Source organism: Amblyraja radiata, chromosome 33 (genome assembly GCF_010909765.2).
Source record: "Amblyraja radiata isolate CabotCenter1 chromosome 33, sAmbRad1.1.pri, whole genome shotgun sequence".
In the NCBI taxonomy this organism is placed as follows: Eukaryota; Metazoa; Chordata; class Chondrichthyes; order Rajiformes; family Rajidae; genus Amblyraja; species Amblyraja radiata.
The window spans coordinates 11,147,878-11,171,394 of NC_045988.1; the positions used below are offsets into that span (position 1 = coordinate 11,147,878).

The following is a 23,517-nucleotide window of genomic DNA, read 5'->3' on the forward strand; positions in this document are numbered from 1 at the left end:
ACTTATGAACTTTTAAATAGCAGGGCTCAAGGTGAAACAGAATTGGTGAAACCTGGTTGCTTTTTGAGGAGATAAGAACTGTAGGCTCATGTGTTATTTGACACAGCCCCCATTTAGACTAAAAGTAAAGTGCTGTGGACAATGTAAATTTCACCAAAAAATAAAAGTCATAGAATCACCAAATCAAGGAAAAGTTATGACTCATAAGGAGGCCATTCGGTCCATTGTGCCTGTGCCATTCACAACCCAACCTCACCCTACCCCCAGTATTAGACCTGGACACTGGCAGGCCAAAGGTCATCAAGTGCACAACTTGCATGCAGCTTTTCTGCCTCATTCCATCAGTGAGTACCATGACCACATGCTTCCCCAATTCCCATCTGAATCTTCCACCAATGATTTTATATCTAGTTTTTGATTCCTCGGCAAAAGAAAGTAGAAACTTCCAATTGGATCCATTCAGGCTCTTCAAATGTTTATAATTTTTCAGGGAATTCTCCCCTCAAAGCACCATTCCAAAGGATAAACAGCCAAATCTTTCCTCACTTATCATGTATCCAATCCTGTCCACGTTCTGTTAAATCTCCTCTGCACCCTTCCAAGTCCTGTCCTGTGATGATGTGTTAAGACGGGTGCGAATACACCCAGAAAATAGTGCAACATTGTTCAGCTTCAGATTAAACTGATTTTTCAACCACACAATGTCCTTTTCTTCTCTTTCAGAGTTGTGTGAACGCATTTCCAACTCAATGTGTTTCAATGATATTAGTGACAGGATCACAGAGGTTTGAGTGTTCCCCAGAGACCCGTGGCTGACACAGCTAAAAAGGGAACTTGAGTTTATTCTCACTAAATTCATTTCAGAGAGGATACTCAAGGCCATTGATGGAGGTAGTTTGAACCCTTGACATTAGAATACACTGATGGCATGCTTGTGATTTTGAATGAACCTTTCCCTGGGCCACCAATCAAAATCAACATTTGGGAACTAACCTGCAATCAACCTTCCGAACCAAAACGTCACTTACCCATGATCTCCAGAGATGCTGCCTGACCTGCTGAGTGACACCTGCATTTTGTATCTTTCTTTGGTATAATCAGCATCTGCAATTCCTTGTTATAGCATTTGGTTCATGTCCTCCTAATCTTTATTAAAGATCATGGAAATATACAGATCAATAAGACACATACAGGAGAATGGACATGATCTAGCTTTACGTCTGTGACCTGGTATCTAATCATTAATGTTAAATTCCAATCACTTGGCCTTATATTCAACATTACACATGAGGGACATCTTCAAGAACACATCATTTATGGAAGTAACAAATTGCTGGAGGAACTCAGTGGTCCAGACCACATCTGTTGAGGAAATGGACAGACAACATTTGGAAGGTCCTGACCCAGCATTTGCCTCCACAGACGCTTCCTGGCCCGCTGAGTCCCTCTAGCGGTTTGTTTTTTTGCTCGGGATTCCTACATCTGCAGTCTCTTGTGTCTCCACATCACATATGGATTTTGTTCATACTTTTTGCATTCTTGATATCTCCGGTATTGTGTCTGGATGGTCATAGCTACACTCTCCAGGCTGAGTTCCGCAAAGATATTTTCTTCCCAACGTTTAACACCTACAGACATAAAGCAAAATATAAATTAGTTGTTTAAAAAAATATATTTTGTCAGTCAAGTTATGATCAATTTGCGTCTGAATGCAAAATACTGGAGATGCTGGAGATCTGAAATAAAAGCAGAACTTACTGAAGTCAGGCTGATGAAGGATCTCAACCCGAAACGTCTTACACTAAACATTATTCCCTTATCATGTATCTATACACGATAAATGGATCGAATGTATTCATGTATTGTCTTTCTGCCAACTGAATAGCACGCTACGATGGTCAGCTTTTCACTGTACCTCAGTACACGTGACAATAAACTAAACTGAACTGAGGCAGTAGCTTTTCATCAAATCTGGATCTATATTTCAGAACTTTGAAACTTGGAATGATATAATTAACCAATTTGGGATAATTGACCAAAAACGTTGCAACTCTTGTGTACTGCCTCAGAGTAATGACTTACCATCACCCGGTGGGGTCACAACATCGGAGGCCTGGATCGCCTCAGCGCAGAGGGAGAACAAGGAGGGAAGAGACAAAGACTTTAAGACTTTTGCCTTCCATCACAGTGAGGAGGTGCCTGGTGAACTCACTGTGGTGGATGTTAAATTTGTGTTTATTGTGTGTTTTTGTTATTTTTATTATATGTTATGACTGCAAGGCACGAAATTTCGTTCAGACCGAAAGGTCTGAATGACAATAAAGGTTTCTAATTCTAATTCTAATTCTAATCTACTATTCTTCCACTCTTGTACCAAGGTGTGATTTAGCCTGGTTAGTTAGAGTAAGATTTACTGAATGGTACACAAAAAGAATGTCGCAGTACCTTTGTACATGTGACAATAAAGTCTCATTGATAGATAATAAATCTGCTGACCCATATGTGTTTGGAGTGTGGAAGGAAACCGGAGCATCAAAGGAAACCCACAGTCACAGCAAGAATATGTCAACTCTACACTGACAGTGCCCGAGGTCAGGATCGAACCTGGGTCGATGTTGCTGGGAGACGGCAGCACTACCGTTAGCCCCACTGTGCCACCCACGTTTGAAAACGTTCTAAAATACACCGTGCAGTAAGCGGTTCTGTGAGTATGGAGACTGTTGAGGCATTTTCACTAGAACCTTTTGTTGACAAGCAAAAATATGTTTTTGTAACAATGGCAGTTTCAGGAGCAGTCAGCCAAATGCATGTCCTCAGAACAACAGCTTATAAATGACTACCAAACAATTCTCCCCTTATACTCGAACTGCATGTTTCAGCTCATCGCAGCTAGTGCTAATTTTCCAAAATGCTTTGCTTGCCATAAAAAAAATTTTAAATGTAATATTGGCCCCTGAGGTGAAATTGCATTTTGAAAACTCATTTTTTTAACAGTAATGAGCTAATTCTATCATTTAACGTCAGGATATCTTGCATTGACTTATATAACCAGGGATACTAAACCTTGGGATGTCTATTACTGCTTCACCACATCAAAATGATATAATATCCGGGACTAACACTGTTTCTTGCTTCTTATAGTCATGACAATCACGATAAATTATTCATTTTAAAACATTATCTTTCCGATTTTTTTTGAAGGTCCATTTTTATTTTTATTTGTTGTGGGTGTAGATTAGGACATTACGACCTGGCAGTGCTGTATCAAGGTGCCGGGTTAAATGAATCGGTTGAAACCGTCAAATGTCAGCTTTATCTTTATTGATGGGATCTCGGTTTGTTTGTATAATTCAGACAATTCCAAAAGGATTAAACATAAGATAGACACAAAGTGATGGAGTAACTCAGCGGGTCAAGCAGCATCTCTGGAGAAAAAGGATGGGTGACGTTTCAGGTCGGGACCCTTCACCCGGTCTGAAGAAGGGCCACGGTCCAAAACGACGCCCATGCTTTTTCTCCAGAAATGCTGCCTGACCCGCTGAGTTACTCCATCACTTCGTGCCTATCTTTCATGTAAACCAGCATCTGCAGTTCCTTTCTACCTGGATTAAACAGACTGTGCGGGCTAATCCAACTCTCCATTTTATCTGCATTCCCTTTAAATTCCTCTCATCATATATTTGCTTCTTTTGTAAGGTGTTTATGAATGGTGTTTCAACAACACCATTGACCTGTACAAGCAATGATTTGGTCAGTAGATTTTAAGGCACTATATTTGAAGGACCATCATAATGGGAGGGAAAAAAAGTGGACAGTCAAATGCAGGAGGAAGAATTGCAGGAGCTTGCCTCGCAGCTAAAGACTCAGCACTGGTGATGGGGATGATTACATTTGGGGATAAATAGAAGATCAAAATTAGAGAAATACATATCTCTGAGGGAGGATCACATACATAATTGTGTCATTCTGTACACAAGTTCTATCAGGATCACAAAGTTGATTCACATTTTTTAATCTGAATGGTGAAGAATGAAGAACAACTAGGAAGAAAGGAGGTGATTTCCAAGATAAAGAACGTTTTGTCCAGTTTAGTTTAGAGATACAACGCCTGTGCCGACCAACGGTCACCTGTAGACTCGTTCTATCCTACACACGAGGGACAATTTACAGAAGCTAATTAACCTGCATGTCTTTGGAACGTGGGAGTATACTGGACCACCTGGAGAAAACCTAGGACCACCTAGAGAAAGGGAGAATGTACAGAACCCACAGTCAAGATTGAACCCAGGTCTCTGGCACTGTAATGCAGCAGCTCTACCGCTGTGCCACTGTACTACCCGAAAGTATGTTTCGAATGTAAAAGTAAGGAGGAGAATTTTTAAAGCTGAGCCATTGCTTGAGTTCCTCACCATGATCATGGGACAAATCTCCCCCATACCAGCCACATATTTACTGTGACAATGAAAGCAAGCCAGAGGCAGGGCATCCTACAGCAACGGACTAACCTCTAGATGCCCCCCAAGGCTTTCCACCATCTTCAGGTCTCGAGTCAGGACCTGGATTGAATATTCTGCACTGGCCTGGATGATTCCAGCTCCAACAGCACCCAGGTCAAAGAAGGTACAGGTACTCGGTACATCACCAGAGCAACAATGCATGCCATCAATCAAAAATACATTTTATATGTAAATACACACCATGTAACTGTTGCCATCACTGTGTGCAGCCTGGAAACAAATGAGACACCACCCGAGGTACAGTGAAAAGTTTTTGTTGTGTGCTAACCAGCCAGCAGAAAGACAACACATGATTACAATCGAGCCATTTACAGTGTATAGCTACATGATTAGGGAATAGTGTTTAGTGCAAGGTAAAGCCAGCAAAGTCCGATTAAGGATAGTCCGAGCGTCACCAGATAGATAGTACGTGCAGGAAGGAACTGCAGATACTGGTTTACACCGAAGATAGACACAAAATACTGGAGTAACTCAGCTGGCCAGGCAGTATCTCTGTATAGAAGGAATAAGTAACATTTCGGGTCAGGACCTTCAGATAGTAGTTCAGCACTGCTCTCTGGTTGTGGTAGAATGAATCCGTTGCTTGTTCTTAACAGCTGAGAAGAAACTGTCCCTGAATCAGGAGGTGTGCGTTTTCACACTAAACACATTACTTTATCATAAAGTCTAAGAACGTTGGCATTGGACCCATGCTGCCAACTTTTACATGCTACATTTTCACACCGAAGCACAATCACACAAGAATTTGTATGTCGCACCGTTGGAAAAAAATTGAAGCTGGTGGCTTGATGAGTCACAGTAACTTCACTGTGAAGATTCGAAGTGATGGTACTCAAGCTTAGACAACCAAAAATAACCTCGTCCAGAATTACAGGCTCAGGTATAAGATTATTGAGTTAGGTTTAGTTTAGTTTAAAGATACAGCATAGAAACAGACCCTTTCAGCCCGCCAAGTCCAGGCTGACCATTGGCCACCTACTCACACTAGTTCTATGATATCCCACTTTCTCATCCACTCCTTGCATACTAGGGGCAATTTACGGGTAGAACACGAGGAATAGATTTCTTCAACAACTTTCAAGATAAATGTCGTGAAGTATATCTAATTGAAGTTTCTTGGATGCGGCCTTATTAGATTACAGCTAACTTAATGCGGCATTCCAACATGAAAAGGTTCCCCACCCCTGAACTGGTTCATTCTATCAAGTCTCAAACACATAAACAATGTTGCTCTGGTGATGCTCTTGCATCTGTCCAAGACTACACCTGAACTCACACGCAAAGGGCAGCACAGCTCACTTTGGCTCAGGTGAGCCTTGCACCATCTCTGACCAATCATGGGGAAACATTTTGGAAATTCTTCCTTATCTTGGTTTGATTGACTGAGTACTCCCTCTACTGGTACTTTTTACATTTTAATCCATCATATACAATCTACTAATGCTTCACTCTTGTTTTTCCTTCTCAAATAAAGAGACAGTTGGCCAGTTATAGAGCCTACACCATCTGTTACAGATTAGATTTACTCCAGGTAACCTAGATCACATTCATATATTCAAGGCAACATTTTGGTGGCAAAAACAGGAAAGCAGACTATTATCTAAATGGTGGCCGACTAGGAAAAGGGGAGATGCAGCGAGACCTGGGTGTCATGGTAGACCAGTCATTGAAAGTAGGCATGCAGGTGCAGCAGGCAGTGAAGAAAGCGAATGGTATGTTAGCTTTCATAGCAAAAGGATTTGAGTATAGGAGCAGGGAGGTTCTACTGCAGTTGTACAGGGTCTTGGTGAGACCACATCTGGAGTATTGCGTACAGTTTTGGTCTCCAAATCTGAGGAAGGACATTATTGCCATAGAGGGAGTGCAGAGAAGATTCACCAGACTGATTCCTGGGATGTCAGGACTGTCTTATGAAGAAAGACTGGATAGACTTGGTTTATACTCTCTAGAATTTAGGAGATTGAGAGGGGATCTTATAGAAACTTACAAAATTCTTAAGGGGTTGGACAGGCTAGATGCAGGAAGATTGTTCCCGATGTTGGGGAAGTCCAGGACAAGGGGTCACAGCTTAAGGATAAGGGGGAAATCCTTTAAAACCGAGATGAGAAAAACTTTTTTCACACAGAGAATGGTGAATCTCTGGAACTCTCTGCCACAGAGGGTAGTTGAGGCCAGTTCATTGGCTATATTTAAGAGGGAGTTAGATGTGGCCCTTGTGGCTAAGGGGATCAGAGGGTATGGAGAGAAGGCAGGTACGGGATACTGAGTTGGATGATCAGCCATGATCATATTGAATGGCGGTGCAGGCTCGAAGGGCCGAATGGCCTACTCCTGCACCTAATTTCTATGTTTCTATGTTATACAGCCCAAGACTGCTCAATATTATAAACAGTAATATACAATATAATATGAACATTTCTTAACTTTCAGTAGAAATGACAGTAAAGCTGATTTTAGTTTGAGCCATAGTCATAGGGCACAGAACGAGGCCATTCGGCCCAATTTGCCCATGGCGACCAAGATGCCCCATCTACACTAAATCAATCTGCCTGCATTTGGCTCGCATCTCTCCACACCTTTCCTATCCATATACCTGTCCAATTGTCTTTTAAATATTGCTATGGTACCTGCCTCAACTACCTCCTTTGGCAGCACAGTTGGCAGCACAGTTCCATATATCCACCACCATCTGCGTGAAAACATTGCCCCTCAGGTTCCTATTATGTCCTCTGGTTCTTGATTCTCCGACCACTTTCAAGAAAAGAAGTACTTGCTCTCCTAGATCCCTCTACTTTGCAACACTGCCCAGGGCCCTGCCATTCACTGTATAGGTCCTGCTCTAGTTTGACTTCCCAAATTGCAACACCTCGCTCGCACTTATCTGCATTAAACTCCATCACCATTCCTCAGCCCATTTGCCCAACTGATCAATAGCTGCTGTAACTTTTGACAACCATCCTCGCTAGCCACGATACCACCCACTTTAGTGTCATCTGCAAGGTTACTATTCATACTTTCTCCATTCTCAACCATATTTTGGTTTTAAGAGAACTGAACGTGGTAAATGTCAGGCAATCTACTGGTAATTGTACATCATTGCATGGGTGTTATCTTGGTTTATAATTGGAACTCACTGGGTGTTATTTTTATTTATGTTGATGGATTGAGGGGGAAGGAGGAGGGGGATGGGAGGGAGGAAAGGGTAGGGGGGGGAGAACTTAGTTGGGATGGGGGAGTGGGCAAGGGATGGAGGTGGATGGTAGGTGCCATGGGGGGGGGGAGGGATATGGGGGGAGGTGGGGGAGATGGGAGGGAGGAAGGGGATGGAGAATTTAGTGGGGATGGGGTGAGTAGAGGGGGAGGAGGGTGATAGATGGGAGGGGTAGGGTGGTATCCAGCGATTTAATACAGACGCTAAACTCTATACCTCTAAACTAAACTACGAAGCTCGAGACAAGCTCCAGTGCAGCAAACAACCAGTTCAGGTCTGTCCCCAAGCCTGAGACTGGCTTAAGTTTCAGTAGCTGTTCCGATCAGTCCAGCCAGCGAGGCTTGCCCTGTTTCCAAGATTAGATGTTAAACTAAAGGCTTCCCATTTGATGCAAAATCAGAGAGCTCTGTGTGTGCCCCCTATCAACCCCACTAAAGCAGATTATCCATTATCACATTTCTGTTTGTTGGAGCTGGCAAGGCACAAATGGCTGCTGCATCTTCCACTTTGACTCATTTTAATAGTACTTCATTAGGTTTGAAATACATTTTGACTGTTCTGAAGGGGACATGCAAGGTGTTATATAAAAGCGGTGACTTTAAAAATATATATATTTGAGGGCACCAGTCTTCCAAAGGGTTTGAGTTGGTAATCGCACTCTCCAGATCCCATGGCTCCCTGAACAGTCGTGTGGATATTTGGAGACGGCCCTCAGAAGCTCAGGCAGATGGTTGCAGTTCAAATTCTGAACGGTTGCCAGGTGGAAAATGGAAACCTACCTCTTGCTGTGTTGCCCTTCGAGCGATTAGCACGGCTTCATCGAGAGCCTCCGTCCTTGCTAGAGAACAAGAAGAGTCTGTATAAGTGGTCATTGTAAATTATGCTGATAATTTGCTGATATCCAGTCTCTTAATCAAGAATCAGTTTGATGCCCTGTCTGTAAACCACATCTTAAAACCGTAAAGGGCGCTTCTTGCAGTGGTGAAGTGCTTTTCATTCCTCTTGTTTTTTAAGTTATTTACAAGATAAGATAAATCTAGAACATGCTTTGATTTTGATTTTATACATTTAGACCAAAGAACATTTCTTTCAAAAGAAGTTGCAACTCCAATTCATAGCCAATAATCTTGAACTGAGGAATTTCTGCTATGACGCAATGTGTTGCAATTCTTGTACTTTTCTTTTGCGGTGGTTAGAGTGAATAAATTTAATTCTCTCTCTTCTCAGCAAACTGGTGCAGCAGAAATAACGTTCAAGATTCAGCTTTGTCAAATCAATTACAGTATGTTACTGATTGGTGAAATAGTGGGGTCTCCACCCTACCTCATCCAATGGAAAGGTTTAGTCTGCATCATAGTCACTGGGATATTTCGGAATGAAATACGCTCAACTATGTTATGGGATGTGTGGTGACACTTGCGTTAAAACTGATATTTGTCCACAGCAGTAGTTATCTCAAATCTTTTATTTCTCTATTATCTTGTTGACATGACAATGTTTTTATAGCTACCGAATGTGGTAATGGAAGAGTAAATACAATAGGTTGGATCTTCTACTCCACTGCCTGCACTCCTCCCCATATCAATATCCATCTTGTCTGGACACGGACGAGCGATCTGACTGAGTTTCCACACACACTCGAGTCGGGCAACCAGACCTCAGGCAGCATGGAGCAGAGCTACTACACACAAAACGCCTAGCTGGTCTTTGGCAGAAGGCAAGGCTGGGAGCCCGTGTCAAACTAGCAAGGCGTTTTAACGGTTTAAGTGCCTCTGACGATTGCAATTGAACGGAGAATATATAAATATATTTAGATTTATCAAAAACTTAGTCCTTGCCTTCTGAATGAATGAGGGCTACCAAACCTATGCCAGGTCTGACCCACTACAATGGAGGGTGATCCAAGCAAGACCATCAGACTCTATCTGGTGTCCAGGGACAGAGCGAAGTGAGAGAAGCGGTTGTATTCAGCTTTAGTTTTCGTTTTAGAGATACAGCATGAAAAAACAGGCCCGTCAGCACACCGAGTCCTCATTGCCTAGTGATCACCCCGTACACTAGCACTATCCTACACTCTAGGCCAATTAACCTACACACCTGCATGTCTTTGGAATGTGAGTGGAAACCAGAGCACCCGGGGAAAACCCATGCGGACACAGGGAGAGCGTCCAAACTCTGTACAGTCAGGATCGAACCCCAGCTCTTGCACTGTAAAGGCAGCAACTCTACCCCTGCGCCTCTACGCTTCCCTTGCAAGCAAGTGTTTGGATTCTAAGATGCACTGCTTGTGGACATGGAGACAATTACTCTCACAACATTTAAGAAGCATCTGGACAGGCACTTGAATCACCAGCCACCAAATGCAGGTAAATGGATAGTATAGATAAGTGTAGATAACTACCATGGTCTGGCGGGTGGAGTGGAGGGGGGGGGGGGGAACAAAGTCCTGTTTCTGTGTAGTATGAACAGTTGAAGTGAATGGAATTGATGCATTTAAAAGGAAAGCAGATGAGCAAGGAATATAAGGATCAGCTAAAAGAGTCAGAAGGAGAATTAAGAAGAATTCTCAAATTTATCTCAAAAGCCTATGCTCAGTCTAAAGTCATATCTACACTCAGATCCCCTCTAAACCTCCTACCTCTCAGCTTGTAGCTATGGCACTCATGTTTTAATCACTCCCGCCATTCAAAAATGTTTCTTCCTATCCACCCAATTCATCACTTTCTACACCTCTATCAGGTCACCCATAGTCTCTTTCGACCCTAGCCTATCCATTCTCTCCCTCCAACTGAATTGTTAGCGGGCAGCACGGTGGCGCAACGGTGGAGTTGCTGCCTCACGGCGCCAGAGAGACCCGGGTTTGATCATGACTACGGACGGAGATACTACACGGAAAAAAGTTGCATCTCTGTCAAGGAAAGAGATTTTTTTTTTTTTTAATTCCCCCACCCCCACACAAAACAAAACTAAAAGTACACTAAAACATACATTTTACAACAAAATAAAAACAACAAAGAAGGAAAAAGATGAGAGACCATTGGTGAGGCAGCCATGGTCAGCGCCACCTAAAGTAAAGTCTAAAGTAACCCTCTGTAAGAAACAAAAACCCACGCTCAGATCCCCTCTAAACCTCCGAATATCTCAGCTTGTAGCTTTGCCACTCATGTTTTAATCACTCCCGCCACGCAAAAATGATTCTGACTATTCACCCAATTCATTCCTTCATTACCTCAATCAGGTCACCCTTAGTCACTTTTCGCTCCAGGGATAAATCCATTCTCTCCCTATAACTACTATGCTCCAATTCAGCCACCTCCTTGTGAATCTCCTCTGTGCTCTCTCCAGCACCAAAACATCTTGAGTATTGTGTAGCGACCAGAGCTGCCAACAGGTATAAAGTTGCAACATGATGCCATTCTCGTACGCTTTACGCAGTGCAGAATGCCACATTTGGTTAATGATGGTGGCATCTCTCTCCTGAGAGATATGTACAATGAGGCTTTTTTACATCGTCGCCTACCACCCACCTTGTCGTTGGCTACTATCTCCCTAATTCTTAAAAAGGAGAAAGATCCTCTGCTTTGTAGTAGCTATAGACCAATTTCACTCTTGAATGTGGACCTCAAAATCCTCTCTAAAGTTCTTGCGCTCCGCTTCAACAAGTGATGCCCTTTATTATCTCATTAGATCAAACAGGGTTTATGCCAGGCCGACAGTCCTCCCACAATACTAGGCGTCTCCTTAACATCATCCATTCACCAAGTAGTGAGACCCCGGAGATAGTGGTCTCCCTTGACGCCGAAAAAGCTTTCGACAGCGTCGAGTGGAAGTACCTATACGAGGCGATGGACAGGTTTGGCCTCGGCAATAGTTTCATTTATTGGGTCAGTCTATTATACTCGTCCCCGGTGGCCTCAGTACAAACAAACGACACACTGTCGCCCCACTTCCCCCTTCGGAGAGGTACCAGGCAGGGTTGCCCGTTATCACCACTTCTGTTTGCTGTCGCGATAGAACCCTTGGCGGTTTGGTTACGCTCAGAGAAGGGCTTTAAAGGTATCACACGGTTTGACACAATTCATAAAGTCTCATTGTATGCGGATGACCTGCTCCTGTACATCTCGAATCCAGTCAGCTCTCTCCCTGTGATTATGAATATTTTAGAACGGTTTGGGGTGTACTCTGGTTATAAACTTAACTACCAAAAAAGTGAACTATTACCGATTAACTCATCGGCTAAGCAGCTCCCTCGCTCTTTAACCTCATTCAAATGGGCGGAGGACGGATTTCGCTACCTTGGCGTTTTTATCACAATACCTATATTTGATATGTTCCGCACAAACTTCCTGCCTCTGGTTGAGAAAGCCGAAAGAGACTTTGACCGCTGGTCAGTCTTACCATTATCCCTCGCGGCCCGGATAAATCTGGTCAAGATGGTCGTCCTACCCAAATTCCTGTACCTTTTCCAGCATGTTCCTATATTTATCACTAAATCTTTTTTTGATAAATTAGAAAGGAGAATATCTAAATTTTTATGGGGTAGCAAACCGGCCAGAATTCGAAAGACGCTACTACAGTCTCCTAAGAGTGACGGCGGTTTGGCACTTCCTGACTTTAGGCGATACTACTGGGCTGCTAACTTGCAAAAAATCCTGTACTGGATGAATGATGATTGCGACCACCTACCGACCTGGGTACACATGGAAAAGGCGAGTTCACATCTCCCGTTGCGGTCTGTCCTATGCTCTCAACTCCCCCTTTCTATAACATCTGCGGGTGCAGGCCCAATTGCATCCCTCTCGCTCAAGATATGGAGTCAATTTAGGAAAAACTTCGGTTTACAAGGCCCTTCCATCTTGACCCCACTGCTTAAAAATCACATCTTTAAACCTTCAAGTACAGACCACGCATTCAAAACCTGGCATAGTAATGGCATCAGTAGTATCAAAAACCTATACAAGGATGGCATTTTTTCGTCTTTTGCGGAGCTTTCGTACAACTATAGCCTCCCAAACTCCCACCTTTTTCATTTTTTCCAGATTAGGAATTTTGTGAAGAAGATATTCCCCCATTTCCCAAATCGTCCCCCTGAAACCCTGACCGATTCCATCCTAGCTCTAGATCCCAACCGGAAGAAATGCATCTCTTTTTTGTACAACTTGTTAGGGTCGGTTATATTGAAACCTTATACCTCATTAAAAGCTGCGTGGGAGGGCGAGCTGAATATGAAACTAACAGACCAGCAATGGGACTCTGCCTTGGATTTGATCCATTCTTCCTCCATATGTGCCCGTCATGGCCTAATCCAATGCAAAGTCCTTCACAAAGTCCACTACACAAATGCAAGATTATCTAGAATTTACCCCGCTGTTAGACACCTGCAACAGATGCAATCAATCCCCTGCCAACCATAGTCATATGTTTTAGTCTTGCCCTAAGCTAGCAACCATTTGGAGGAGTGCTTTCGACGTGCTAAGCAGAGCCTATGGCCAGACTATTCCTCCAAACCCACTGTCAGCTATTTTTGGTATTCCCCCCAACACCAACCTCTCTGTTGCGTTGAAGCGGGTCCTGGCTTTTACAACCCTGTTAGCCCGGAGACTGATTTTGCTTAACTGGAGACTTACCTGTCCCCCGACACACGCCCGCTGGATCAAGGAGGTGCTCTACAACTTAAAGCTTGAAAAACTTAGGTTCTCTCTCAAAGGCTCTACCAAGACATTCCTAGATACATGGAACCCTTTCCTGGAACTTGTTAACTCTCTTAACTTGTTTCCGGACTCGGAAGAGGACTGAGTGCCCTCTATCACAGCTCTGTCTTATTGCAGCTGCTATCCCCTCAACCCCTCCCCCCCCTCCCCCCTCCCCTCCCTCCCACAATTTTCTCTATTCTTTTTTATTTATTTATTTATTTATTTTAATATTTTTTCCTTATCTTTTTTTTTTTAAATCGTATTTGTGTGGATGTGTACGTATGTGAGTGTTGTTTGTCCCCGTGTGGCGAGGGTGGGTAAGGGTAAGGGTTTTGAGGGTCGTTTACATACTGTTGTACAATTATGTCCTGATTATCACTGTCTGTTATCATTGTATGTATGCAAATTGCTGTTAAATTCAAAATTCAAATAAAAAGATTTAAACTAATGATGGTGGCACACCAAATTAAGAGCAATTTAGAATAAGGGATGTCGCAAAAGATGTGTTAAAAGATTTGGATCAATTAAGCAATTGGCAAATGAAGATTAAAAAAAAAAGGGATAATACTTGCCACATGATATTTAGCCAGAGGCTTTTGCAAGAAGAATTAACCCTAACATTTGGAAGTTTAGAATAGAATTTCTTCAGAAGGTGCCAAGAAGGTTTGCAATATTCCACAATAATGTTTATATTAATACTCTAAAACATCCCAATCTGTATCACAAGAATGGATGCAAACCATTCAGGTCAGCAGGAAGGCAGATCAAAGTTCACCTGGAGGAAATAGTGGGGGATCTTTCAAGGAAAGAATAGAATCAAAGAGATTTAGAGAGAATTACAGACTTGGCAGGTGGTTGCAGCCAATAATAGTGGGGCGATGAAAATCAGGAATGTACAAAGGGCCAATACAAACCTAACTCTTTGGTTTCATCTTTGCTGCAGTAGTGGGAACACATTTTATAATACAATTTACAATACAATAACAATAACAATTACAATTTATTTCAGTGAGGCTCAAACGAAATTCTGTTTCCACAGCCATACAGACAATTTCCTAGACATACACACAATTTAATTCACACAAACATCCATCACAGTGGACCCACTGTGATGGAAGGCAAAGTCTTTTCTCTCCCCTGTTCTCCATGTCTCTTCCGATATCCAAGCCCCAGGCGGGCGATGATAAGTCCCACGGCCATGAAGCCGCGCCGGGCGATGTACGTCCCCGCTCCAGGTCGTTCCAACCCCGCGACACGGGCTGGAGAAGTCGCGTTGCGGGAGCTCCGGGAAGCGGTCTCTCTCTCTCCCCCCGGACCCGCGAGCTCCCGATGTCCCAGTCCACCGGACCTGCGGCTGCGTTGCTGGAGCCTCCGAGCCCCAGGAGTCGAGTCGCAGCAGCGAGTCACCACCGCTCCCCACGCTCCGAGGCCGGCCAGCCCCACGATGGTGAGTAGTCCGCAGCTCCGCAGTCTCCCGAGCCCCCGGGTCGTTCAGGTTGGAGGCCGCTCCACGGTGCTAGGCCCCAACGACAACGGAGACCCGACAGGGAAAAGGTCGGGTCTCCCGGACAGGGAAGAGATTTTAAACGGTTTCCCCCTCCCCCCCCCCCCCGCCCCCCACATATACACATTTAAAACTAGTATTAAAAAAAACCACCAACACTACATTTAACTAGACAAAAAATAAAAAAAGACAGACAGGCTGTAGGGGCCGCTGCAACGGGTGAGTCGCGCCGCCAACTATCTGACATATTCAGTTTACGTATTGAGAGGGCAAGGTGTGGTGCAACTGGTAGAGCTGTTGCCACATAGTCAGCATGCACTAGGTGGGCCAAAGGGCCTATTTCCATGCTCTATTTCCAAACTAATCTAAGCTAATAAAAACTGGCATTTCCAAAAATAGTAAAGCCGATGAATTAATATGTTTGAAGAAAAGAAATTCTATCGTCAAAACAAAAAATGACATAGGTACCACAACAGCATTTACCTCCCCATAAGAATTCATTCTCCTCTTAGAGATTTTAATTTTAAGCAAAAACTTTTTGTGGCAAAACTTTATCTGAAAAGTTAATTGATAAGTTAGGGTTTGGTCTTCTAAGGCCGAACGATGGTGTTGATTTTTGGCTTTGTGGAAGGAGTTCACTCTTTCTTGGAACCGATAGTCAGAATATCTAATCAGCTGTCAAGTTCTGACTTGGCAACATTCCTTATGAGCCAGCAAATTTTGCCATCCTTTTCCTTCGACTCCGCTGCTTTCCCTTGGCACAGGAAGGTCACTTTTTTTCTGCTGGAGATGCACAGATGGTGGAAGCTACAGCAGGGTTTAAGGAATTATAAATATGTCAACGCTGGCTGGAAATAGCATCAATCAAGCAACAAGCCGACACTCCACACCGGGGTCCTACTCAAATGCTCTGGTTATTTTACTGACATCGATGGAGATCGTGTCATCTGAATATCATCAAGATGGCTTCCACGTCCCTGTATTTTATTTGCAGAGGATCGACAATGCCTTAATCTCTCTAGTCAGGGCTTCAAATACTGGAGCAGGTGCAGAGATAAAGAGGATGGGTGGATTGCTTGCGCAGCGAGGTGAATTTTGTTTTGATGCAAGTCATTTTAAATTAATTTCAACGCACTCTTTTTCCTCCTCTCTTCTATTTACTCAGAATTCCACTCAGATGCATTCGAGGTTTTGCCAATTGTGTGGATTTTAAACTAAATCGTGGCATATTGCTCGGATGGCTATGGTACACAGGAGGCTATGTTATTGGATTAAGGTTCGGAGTTCAAATCGCACCACTGCACATGTAGGGAGTTTTTAATTCAATGAATTAAGAAAATCGGTGATTGAAAAGCTAGCATCAATAATGGTGGCTGTGAACTTATTACAATGTCATAAAAATCAGATTTGCTTCAGGGAAGGCAATCTGCTGCGCTTATTTAGTCTCCCCGAACATGGTTCCTTGGCCACATTATGCTGCCCAGTAACTGCCCGCAATCTGTGAATGAATACACTGGAGAATTGAATTATGTGACAATACAACATGCCTCTTTCCACTCAGTGTCTGATTAAACAAGGAATCTGCAGGATATTTTTCATCTTAGATCTTTTGCACCTTTTCTATATCAATAATATATTCAATTGCACAGTGCTGTTCGCACATCACAGCAACAGCTAATGTGTGAGTCAGGAACAGAATGTCCACCGTGGGTTCACAGATCATGACATTTGTCAATCCCAAACTCTTAAGAGTCATTTACAATTCTGCCTGCGATTAAATGAGTCGATAAGAAATTCCCAGACTAAATGTTTGGACAATTCGAACTCCAACCTTTAACATCAACGTACAAGAGAACTGGTGAAACATTTTAGCACTCTCTCAGTATTGGAATTGTGCGTATAGCAGCATGGCAGCCCAGAGGAGCATTCAGCTTTACTCTGAAGTCCGTGGTATGATGTGGTGAGCAGATCCAGTATCTTACAGTTCACACCAGACTCAGGGACAGCTTCTTCCCCTCTGCAATCAGGCTTCTGAATGGTCCTTCCATAAACTAAACGCCCTGTCCCACTTACGTGTCCTTGGCACACAAATTACGCCATCTCGTCGTCACGTTGGGGCGCACGGGCATCGTATGGCCATGTGGGGCCGGTCCCACTGAGAAGTGCGGAGGGGCAAGTAGTTGTGCGCGACATCGCGCGGGGCTCCGAAATTTTTGTAGCGAACGAAATTTTTGCGCGCCAACGGCCTGTCGCATAACTGACGGCCAAAGTGGGACAGGCCCAAGACCCTGGCGCGACGCGACGTCTCACCTCCAGCAGTAGCAGAAGCAGGCAAACGATCGCCGAGCTCGGCCTGGGACTCACGGCCGTTGCAGTCCGGATCCGCCCCCACTTCTACTCCCAGAGCGGGGCCAAGAAAATTGAAGCTGGACACAAAATGCTGGAGTAACTCAGCGGGACCGGCAGCATCTCTGGAGAGAAGCTATGGGTGATGTTTCGGGTCAAGACCCTTCTTTCAGACTGAAAAAGAGCCTCGACATGAAACGCCATCCATGCCTTCTCTCCAAAGATGCTGCCTGTCCCGCTGAGTTACTCCAGCATTTTGTGTCCATCTTCAAATGACGTCACGCGCTCCAGATGCCGGTGCAAGCTCATGAAATCGTGCGCGATCTTCGCCGGACTGTCGTGCCTCAACGCGACCATGAGGTCACGTAATTAGCGTGCCAAGGACACATAAGTGGGACAGGGGCTTTAGGTACTGTCCGATTCACCTCTACCCCCTTGCAGACATTGGACTTTGTCTATAGAACTGGAGCACTGCAATGCAGAGAATGATATTCTGCACTTTGCATCTTCCACTTTATATGATGGAATAACATGCAAAGCTTTTCATCGTTCCTCGGGTACACGTGACCAGAATAAACCTAAACCCAAACCAAAGACCCGATTCAATCCTCATCTCAGGTGTTGTCTATGTTGAGTTTGCATGATGATTGGTGCAAACATGGTGATGCAAAGGACCTGTTCCTGTGCTACTGTAGAGGCGGCACGGTGGCGTAGCGGTACAGCAACCACCTTACAGCGCCAGAGACCTGGGTTCGATCCTGACTGCGGGTGCTTGTCTGTATGGAGTTTGTACGTTCTCCCTGTGACATGGGTGGGTTTTCTCCAAGATCTTCGGTTTCCTCCCACACACCAAAGACGTAGAGGTTTGCAGGTTAATTGGCTTGGTGTAAATGTAAAATTGTCCCCCGAGTGTGTAGGGTAGTGTTAATGTGCAGGTGCGGAATCGGTGGGCCAAAGGGCCTGTTACTGCGCTGTATCTCTAAACTAAACTACTGTGCTGTTTGATATGCTAATAAAAATGATAGGATCAATGGAGGATATGAAAATGGATGGTCGATGGTTGATGCAGATTCAGTGATCCGAAGGGCCTTTTTCTACACTGTATCTCTCTCTCTTCTGATTGAGGGACCATTTCACTTCTGCCCACACAGCACGACAGATCCAAGCACAAACTTTCATATTCCTATTGTGATGGAGGAAGGATGACAAGCATCACATACAAACACCAGCATATTAACTCCTCGTCCAAGGAGTGCCGCTGCTCCTTTCAGAAGGCAAGCAACACCTCAGCTGGAAGACAAAGAAGGATTCCCCCAGAGCTGCACATGGGGCACCAGTTTAGATTGTAGTATTTGACTCTCTGCAGAAATTCACAGCCCTCTTGAATCAAGAACAAGCATACGTAATTCAGACCTACAAACTAACATAACTTAAACCTCCAAAAGCACTCGGGAGGCACAGTGGCGTAGTGGTTGAGTTGCTGCCTTATGGTGCCAGGGACCCGGGTTTGATCCTGACTACGGGTACTGTCTGTATGGTGTTTGTACGTTGTCCCCATGTCCGCGTGGCTTTTCGCTAGAGTGGTCCGGTTTCCTCCCACATTCCAAAAACGTACAAGTTTGTATGTTAATTGACTAAGCTAAAATTATAAAATTGTCCCGAGTGTGTAGGATAGTGCTAGTGTACAGGGATCATTGGTCGGTGTGGTCTCGGTGGGCTGAAGGGCCTGTGTCCGCGCTGTGTCTCTAAACTAAACACTCAGAAGTAGAATAGTACATGAGATAGGTTGGGAGATCGAGACCACGACCTTAGCATATGACAGGTTATTTCGTAGTTTGATGAGAGTGGGGAAGCAGCCGTTCCTAAACCTGATGAAAAGTGTTTTTAAGCTTTTATACTCACACCAAGAAGAATTTAGAGTCTGAACTCACATTGATCAGAGCACGTTGCTGGTCTATTTTAGCAGTGGTCACGATTTATGTGCACAAATGTTTACAGCAATCAATCTATAATCTGAGAGGAACAATGGCTTTTACCTCGTCAACCCGACTGGATCTTCGATTGCGGCTGACGTTCTGAACCTTCCAGGGCAGCGGCTGGTTCACCTGGTAGCGCACTGGTTCCTTCCGGTGAAAGCTGGTCCCAATCTTCAGAATGGCACAGGATAACAAGAATGGGCATTATTAGTATTGGTTTATTATTGTCACCGGTACCAAAAGACAATGAAAAACGTGTTTTGAGTGCAATCGAGTCAAATCGTACCAGACATGATTACAATCAAGCGATACGCAAGTACAGTTCAACAAGTAGTACACGGAGAAAATAACCAGAGGGGAGAATATAGTGAGTTTAGTTTAGTTTATTGTCACATGTACCGAGGTACAGTGAAAAGCTCTTGTTGCATGCGAACCAGTCAGCGGAAAGACAATACGCGATTACAATCAAGCCATTCACAGTGTTCAGAAACGCGATAAAGGGAATAACATTTGGTGCAACATAAAGTCCAAATAAAGATAACCCAAGGGTTTCCAATGAAGTAGATAGTAGCTCAGGACTGCTCTCTAGTTGTTATCAAGAATCTAGTTATATCTAATCTAGTTATATAGTTATCTATATAATTATATAGTTATCTATATAACTACACCAAGTTATAGAGGAAGGGCAGGTTAAAAAAGTGCATGGTCCGCAAAGAGGCAGGTGGGGAGATCGGGACCACACCATTGGTTCATGAAAGGTTCCTTCAATAATCTAATAGAAGTGGGAATGAAGGTGACCCTGAATGTAGTACGTGCTTCTGTATCTTCTGTCCGATGGAGAGGGGAGAAGAGGGACTGTGCGTGGTGTGAGTGGCCCTTGATTACGTTGAAAGAGCACATATTAGCATAATGACATCAGTATGATAAGCCGGCATTTATTACTGATGTCATTATGCTAATAAATGCTCTTTCAACATAATTACCCAGGTTTAAGAGCAGCACTCTAGGAGTGCCACATTGTTAGAGGTGCTGCCAATACGATGAAACAATAAATTGAATTCTGCCAATCTATTCTGGCGATCCAGGTGGGCAGTGCCACAAGGACATTCTGCACAAACAACCTGGTGCAATCCCATTCACAATTATTGGATACTGGCTAAAAAATAATTACAATGAAGAGAGGTGATGTTTAAGAAAGAACTGCAGATGCTGGAAAAATCAAAGGTAGACAAAAATGCTGGAGAAACTCAGCATCTATGGAGCGAAGGAATAGGTGACAAATTGGGTCGAGTCCCGAAACGTCACCTATTCCTTCGCTCCATAGATACTGCCTCACCCGCTAAGTTTCTCCAGCATTTTTGTCTACCTATGAAGAGAGGTGAGATAAGCTAGTGTAAAATAACTGTGTCTCTCTCTCTCCCCGAAGGTGCTCAATCAATTAGGCTTGTGAATCCTACAAAATCGGTACCTCAGCCTAGTTTAGTTTAGAGATACAGCACGGAAACAGGCCCTTCTGCCCACCGAGTCTATGCCAACCCGTTCACATTAGTTGTGTTATCCCACTTTCTCGTCCACTCCCTGCACACTAAGTGCAATTTACAGTGGCCAATTAGCCAACAAACCCACACGTCTTTGGGATGTGAGAGGAAACTGGAGCACCTGGAGATAACCCACCCGATCACAGGGAGAATGAGCAAACGCCACACAGACAGCACCTCAGGACAGGATTGAACAGGTCCCTGGCTCTGTGAGGTTGCAACTTGAGCGCCCTGGAGAGGAAAAGACTAAAAAAAGTAGTAAACACTGCCCAGTCCATCATCGGCTCTGACCTTCCTTCCATCGAGGGGATTTATCGCAGTCGCTGCCTCAAAAAGGCTGGCAGTATCATCAAAGACCCACACCATCCTGGCCACACACTCATCTCCCTGCTACCTTAAGGTAGAAGGTACAGGAGCCTGAAGGCTGCAACAATCCGGTTCAGGGATAGCTATTTCCCCACAGCCATCAGGCTATTAAACCTGGCTCGGACAAAACTCTGATTATTAATAACCCATTATCTGTTATTTGCACTTTATCAGTTTATTTATTCATGTGTGTATATATTTATATTATGGTATATGGACAGACTTATCTGTTTTGTAGTAAATGCCTACTATGTTCTGTGTGCTGAAGCAAAGCAAGAATGTTATTGTCCTATACAGGGACACATGACAATAAACTCATTTGAACTTGACCTGCCACTGTGGCATTCCAAGTGATAACTGAAAACACTGTTACTACAACTGATAAACTGCTACTACAACTATTTTACCGTTTTTAATCATCTGCACAATTTTTGGTGGTCTTACGATGAGGTAAGCTTTTCTTTTAGTTTCCAGATTTACTTACTAGCCCCATGAGGTTGTGTCAGGCATTTTGTATCTCTCCCAGCCAAAAACTTAAAACACATTTGAAGACAAAATACCTTATATTACATTCAACACTTAGGAAATCGGAGACCCAGAGGATGCCAGCAAGTCCTTTTGAATCTCAAGTCTAAATTGTCTAAAAAATTATTTGAGGTTGTGTTGCATATTTAGGCCAATTAAAAGTACATCAAATATTACATAAATGTAATTTGTCAAATGACAAGTGATAAGTACTGCATGATGGTGAGGAACATAGGCTCATAGAGCAGAATGGCATGAAAACTAGGCCTTTGGTCCACCTTGTCCATGTCGGCCAAGTGGGCATATTAAGATAGTTCCATTCCCTGCATTAGGCCCATAACCTCATAAATCTCTCCTACCCATATATCTGTCTAAATGTCTTTGAAAAGTAATTTAACCATTACTACCTCTTCCTCCTGCAGCTCATTCCCGATAAGAAGTACCAACTCTGTGTGAAAAAGTTGTCCCTTAAATCACTCCCCTCACCTTAAGTCTATGCCCTCTAGTTTTAGAATCTTCTACCCTGGAAAACACTGTGAACATTCACTCTAGCCATACCCCTCATGATTTTGTGCACCTCAATAAGGTCTCAGCATCCTATGCTCCCATGAAAAAAGTCCTATCCTATCCAACCTCTCCCTATAACCTAAACCCGGAAGCTCGGGTTGCAACCTATTGAATCTTTTTTCTGCACCCTTTCCAATGTAATGATCCCCTTCATTTGGATGGGTGACTAGAACAGCTGACTTTGAAACCATGGAAGGCAAACTTTCACCATCATGTCAATTTTTTGTTAATTGATAAATGGAGATTGATTATTGTGATTTGGCAGCAATTGATTTATCAGTCGATTCTCCTCCTGACGGTGTGGCAAGAAATTCTTTCATTTCCTGCGTCCACCAATAAAGTCTTGGACTTTCTGTTGTTGTGTACAATGCAGAACAAGGCTGTGGAGTCGGAGTTGTCGAATCGGAGTCGGAGCAATTTTGGTGCTGCTGGAGTCGGAGTCGGTAAAAAAGTCCCGACTCCGACCTCAACATAAATTTCAGAGACTACATAAATCGGAAAAAATCCCACTTTTTAAACATTGCTCTTGGCTGGCTGACTTTAACGGGAGTTTGTAGGGAGGAACTGCAGGTGTCTGGAGTCTGAAGAAGGGTCTCGACATGAAACATCACCTGTTCCTTTTCTCCAGTGAGTTAAGGAACCCGCTGAGTTACTAATTGAATATTGAATGTACACTCAGAATACATTAAGAGTTCTGCACAGTTTTTGTTTGGTATATATTTTTTATCACGATTAAAGTACATTTTTTTCTGATTAAAAAGCTGACTTTGATAAGGAAGTGGTTCTGGGGATACCAGGTGACGCAGAGTCGGAAATATATAGAAAGACCTTGCTCTGTTTGGAACAATTCCATAGCTTGTTTTCACTGAAAGGCCATTATATGCACACTAGATATCTTTATTCACACTCTTTTCATAAGAAGTCACAGTGCCGAGTATGAACCATAATAGGTTTTCTTTTGATCACAATATCTCTCGGAAGCTATGCTACTTATCCAAGATCACTTCACTGATCGCAATTCTGTGTTCAAGCTAAGACCTTATAATCAGGAAACCTCATCCTTACAGTACATTTGATTGATCGGTGTGGGGGGGGGTGGGGGATGGGTAGAATCAGGGAAAGAGTTGAATACAGTTTTTTTTCTGAAAACAGATGACATTGATGCAATGATCATGTTTAACACAGCCATTAACAGCAATTGCTACTTATGCTGCTAGACTCACCTGCCCAACTGCTCTGGTGATAAGGAACAACACTGCCATCAGAGTGGCCAG

At 43.6% G+C, this 23,517-nt stretch overlaps 1 long non-coding RNA gene across 1 annotated transcript; it reads right to left on the minus strand.

Moving 5' to 3' along the window:
• Window positions 1-1,134: 1,134 nt before the first annotated feature.
• LOC116991276 lies at window positions 1,135-19,569 on the minus strand. Its single transcript, XR_004416728.1, has 3 exons — window positions 19,308-19,569; window positions 8,508-8,566; window positions 1,135-1,628 (listed from the first exon to the last, which is right to left on the minus strand). It is a non-coding gene; the product is annotated as an uncharacterized LOC116991276 (long non-coding RNA).
• Window positions 19,570-23,517: the final 3,948 nt, after the last annotated feature.